This window comes from Eublepharis macularius, chromosome 13, assembly GCF_028583425.1.
Source record: "Eublepharis macularius isolate TG4126 chromosome 13, MPM_Emac_v1.0, whole genome shotgun sequence".
Taxonomy (NCBI): domain Eukaryota; kingdom Metazoa; phylum Chordata; class Lepidosauria; order Squamata; family Eublepharidae; genus Eublepharis; species Eublepharis macularius.
The window spans coordinates 64655543-64660813 of NC_072802.1; positions in this window are offsets into that span (position 1 = coordinate 64655543).

Below are 5271 nucleotides of genomic sequence, written 5' to 3' on the forward strand. Positions count from 1 at the left end.
TTCGAGGGCAGTCTTTAAAAAGAAAGAATCAAAGCAGAAAATGGACTCAGCTACTATGCAGACCTGGAAAAGGCAAAATGTTACCAACCAATCTTCTCTCAGCTTTAAAGACATGGAGATTCATGTGCTTCAAGTCGAATGTGAGGAGCTACGAAACAGGCTGGGATGCCTGAGGGTAAATATATAACTTCTACTTCACACATAGAGGTTGCCAGTTTTTTTATTTCCAAACATCACATCCAGGTCAGAAAATTGTCACGTCCGGGTCAGCAGAAGGTCTGCAGGAAGTCCATCCCCTGTTGCCTAGGAAACTGATTGATTGGCACCAGGCTGTCTGTAGTGACGAACCAAAAAACGAACCAAACGAACCAGCTGAAAAGTTCGTGGTGGTTTGTCAGAAATGGGATCTGACAAATTGTGGTTCGTTAACCACGAACTGACCTGGTTCATGCTTAATTTTGGTTTGTATTTTGGTTCGTGCCCATCTCTAGTACAGAGGATAACCATACTGGCCTAGCTTTAAAAGGCTGTTGTAGGGGTTACAAACTTCACGTGTGAAGCACTTGGAATAGTATACATTCTTGTTCAAAGTGTGTTATCTTGTATATAACCCTTCTTTACAAATCTCTTGTAAGGCAGGTCACTCTTATTATCTCTTATGGCTGAAAGAGTGCGGCTTCCTAGCGATTTCATGGAAGAGGTCATGTTTGAACCTGGAATTTCCTGCATAAGTACTAATTTTCCTAGCCATTGCACAATACCAGCTACAAGTACAAGATGCTGTACTTGGGTTCTAATATGGGTTGGAAAAGCAGCAGAAGAAAGTAGAAGAGGATGTGATCCGTTTTCCCAGCTATGGCCCCACCACCTCTTTCTTCTTCCTTTGGACTTTGTCCACCCTGCCTCCCTGTGCTCAACAGAGCCCGTTGAGTGTGACTATGAAAGAACAGCACATGCACCACTGATTTCCCATGCATGTGCTTATATGCACTAGCAGGGCTGGCCTGCCCATCGAGGCCAGCCCGGCAGCCACCTCGGGTGCTAAGGCGTCGGAGGGGGCACCGGCCCGGGGACGGGGGCGTGCGCCATGGAGCTCAATTGCCCCGTGCTGCTGCTCCCGGCCAGGAGTGGGTGCTTCCAAGAGCCTCGGATCACAATTTGCAAACCAGCGAGAGTGGAGCAGCGAGTTTCTAAAACGTGCCCCATGCTGTCTCCAACTTTATGGAGGCCGTTGCTCCCCAAACTGTATGCTTGTCTTTTTTAATGCCTACTGAAGGAAGACTCTTTGGTGTTTCAGGAAGGGCTGGTGGGTCAAAAGCCAAGCGACACGGAGGAACTGATGAAACAGACTCAGAAGGAGCTTCTGAGGCTACAGAGGCAGCTCTCCTTTCTCTCTGCTGGGACACCCCTGTGCACTTTGTCCACAAATAACAAGGTGAGCACTGCAGCCACTTGGCAGGCCAAAAAAGATTTGGCCCATAGTTGATTGGTCAACAATGATAATGACCAAGTTTCCTATAGCATCTCTGCCCATCATTTCTCTTGTCTTCCTCTCATCCCCATTATGCATTGCTGAAGCCTTTTGCTCTATTCTGTATTCATTCATTCCGCCACTTCCTGCCCTGTGCTAATTGGAAAAACAAAGGAGGGGTCTTTGAAGCAATGATCATTAGGGAGAAAAAACGTAACTGTCTAATGCTGGCAGAGGACCTATGCAGCAGTCAGGACAATGAACTGATAAAGGATAATAAAGCTTTATTAACAGAACTAACAAACCGGATAGGAAAGATAAGAAAATAAATGTAACTGCCTTGCTAGTTGAGAGTTCTCAAGAGTTTTGAGATTATTCTGCATTCTGCAGATGGACAAGGAGAAAACTCCTTATTAGAAAGAAAGTTCACGCCCTGCAGACTTAACTAACTAGATCTTGCTGCCTGCTGCTGCCAGATCTTCCCTTCTTCTTTGTACACAAGACATTGCTATACTCCAGCATCCTATAGTACTTTTATCAGTATAATTCAGTAGTGTCTGCATGTGGAGAACAGGCCATGCATGGTGCAGAGATCAAAATGTCGGACCACAGAGAGCCACATTCAAATCCTCACTGTGTCATGAAGCTCATAGGGTAATGTGGGGTCAGTCACCATCTGGCAACTTAACCTACCTCACAGGGTTGTGGTGAGGATGCAAAGGAAGAGGGGAGAACCAGGTGAGCCATCTTGAGAGGCATGGTGGTAAAGCAGCCTAAACATGTGATAGTGTGGCCTGGTATCTATTTACCCAATGGCATTGTTTATGGAAATATCCTTGATACTGTATGGAAATGTCCTTGATACTGATTGTACTAATCTCATACTGTGTAATCCGCCTTGAGTTTCAGTGAGAAAGGCAGACTATAAATGACATAAATAAATAAGATCAGTTGTAATTCTGGGAGAATTCCAGGCCTAAGGTTGTCAACACCAGGTTGGGACCTTCCTGGAGATTTGGGTTGGAGCTTGGGGAGGTGGGGGGTTGGGAAGAGATCTCAGCAGGGTGTAATGCCACAGAGTCCACGCTCCAAAGGCACCCTTTTCTCCAGTGGAACTGATCTCCTGGCCCCACCTGGAGCCTGGCAACCTTACGAATGGTTCCTTAATTGCCAGCATTCACTGTTAAAATAGCTTTAGAAACATTACATTTGCCAGTCACATAAAGGAGGAAGACTAGGAATATACCTTATTTCAAAAGGGAGGTAGAGAAAGGTCTCCTGTAACATTTCCCTCTCCATACCCCTCTCCATACCCCAAATACACATCCATTAAAGCTTTTTGGGGGGGCGGCTCTACCCCTTGCTGAATAGTGACTTCAAAACATGACAAACAAATGATTTTGGGTCCTATCCCCAAGAAGATTCGGGTATTCTGTTTGTGTGTGCGCGCACAAGCATCTTCTATATATTTAATTCTTTCCACCCCTATTCCAGTTGCTAGGCAGCTGCCTCATCAGGCAGCTAGAGGCTGTGAAGTTGTGCCTCTGTGTGTGTGTGTGTGTGTATTGGTTGCAGTTGCCTTTTGCAAAAGGAGAGGGGAGAGGAATCCGAGTGCTTGGCTGGGACAGTCCAGCTAATCTGCCTCTGTTACCCTTTTACAATTCATAAACAACAGTTCATCATAAAATCAACAAACAGATAATAACTGTCCCAAGATGGGGTCAATTCCAGATTCCTGCCCATCAGCATACAGGGGGAGGGAAGAGGACAGATAATGTACTGCAACCTATATGTGAGTCAGCTAACGAATGGGCACTACATAGCCCCGTGCTGTACCCATACGTTGGGCAGCCGGCCGGTGGACACTGTATAACCCCACACTTAGTGGGAGGCTGATGGGAGGCTCAGTAAGGATCTCATGATGGCCTCAACCGTACGCCTGGTGGAACATCTCCATCTTACAGGCCTGCCAAAATGATAGAAGATCCTGACGGGCCCGGGTGTCCTCAGACAGAGAGTTCCACCAGGTTGGGGCCAGGACCGAAAAGGCCCTGGCCCTGGTTGAGGCCTACCGAGATCCCTGGGGCCAGGGACCACCAGTAGATGTTTTCCAGCTGATCGGAGCGTTCTCCGGGGCACATACGGGGAGAGGCGGTCCCTCAGGTATGCTGGTCCCAGGCCATTTAGGGCTTTATAGGTCAAAACCAGCACCTTGAACCGAATCCGGAATTCCACGGGGAGCCAGTGGAGCTGCTGCAGAATTGGTGTAATATGTGACCTATAAGGAACACCTGTTAGGAACACACATTGCTTCTGGTTTCTCAGCTGGTCTGTCTGTAAGGGGGTGCCAACCTCCAGGTGGTGGCTGGAGCTCTCCCAGGATTACACCTGACTACAGAGCTCAGCTCTCCTGGAGCAAACGGCTACTTTGGAGGCATTCGTCTCCACTGAGATCCCTCCCTTTCCCAACCCACCCAACATCTCCAAGAATTCCCCATCCCGGAGCTGGCAACCCTACCCAGCGTCCACTTGGAGGTAAAATGCGCCTTCTGCGCTCCTCTGCCCCCCTCCTTCCCCTGCCTGCGTAACGGTGCCTCGCCTGCTGCCGCCGCCTGCAAGCCCGGCCTGCTGCTGTCCAGCGCGGGGGTCAGTCGGGGGCGAGGGGGGAAAGCCATCTTGGGGCGAACGGGGGCGCGCGCGCGCCTGCCCGGGGGCGCAGCGGGGGCGCGCGGAGCTCGAGGCGCCGCTCTTTCATAGGCTCCGGCGGCGGCGGCGGCGCTTGCAGCTGCTGCTGCTGCTGCTGCGCGGCCGGGAATGCTGCGCTCGCCTTCGCCCGCCTCCCTGCAGACGGCCACGGAAGCGCTCGCAGCCCGGAGCGCCAGCGGCTTCGCGCACTGACGGCTGCCTGCTCCGTCCTCGCTGCTCCCGGCGCCAGGCTGCGGTCTCCCGTCGCTGCCCCCGGCTTCGGAGGGGCGGGCGAGAAGCGCCCCTGTCCAAGGTAAGGCGGGCTCGATTCCCCTAAAAATAGCTTAGAGCGGATAAGCCACCCTTGGCCTGCCTCGGCGCTCCCCGGGCGGCAGGCGATGGCCCCTGCGGACAGGCAAGCGTGATTATTACTATTATTATTATTATTGGCCCATCTAGTTGGCCTCTAAGAAGCAACTGGACCCGCACCTTGCTCTTCTGCTCCAGAAACTCTCTCGGTTCCGATCCTGGCCCGTTGCAAAGAGTTTCATGCCCTTCACGTCCCCCCTAGAGCGCTGGGGAAGGCGGCCGGGACTGATGCCGAGGCGGGCGGACGTGCGCGCAGCAGCTGCGCGGGGCTCGATCCTTCCCCCCTCCCCCTCTCCTTTTATTTAATGCTCTTTCCATCATCCGGCGCCGCCCGGCCAGGCCCCCGGCCTCCTCCGCTGCCTGCCTTCTGCGTGGGGGAAACTTGTGGCCCTGCCGGCCGCCGCCTCCCCCCTTTGCCATTAGCGCAGCTCAGCCGGGGCGCCGATCGGCCGGCAGCTCGGAGACCGATGCGGTGGCGTGGCGGATCAGCGCCAGAGCGGCGCTGCGAAGTCGCCGAGGCCGTTCTTACGCTTCCCTTGGAGAGCTCGTGAATGCAATTAGCCGCGGGCTCGGCGCGCGCCCGCCCCGGGTCCCTCGCGTTGCACATCCGGTGGCATCGGCGGAGGAGAGCGCGCGCCTGCTTGCTCGGGGTGGGATGTGATTTGCAAACTCTTCTCGGGTTTTTGCTGGATGCACGGTTGGGGCCTTCTGGGGGTCGCCTTGTGAAGGTGGGGATGTCGCTTCTG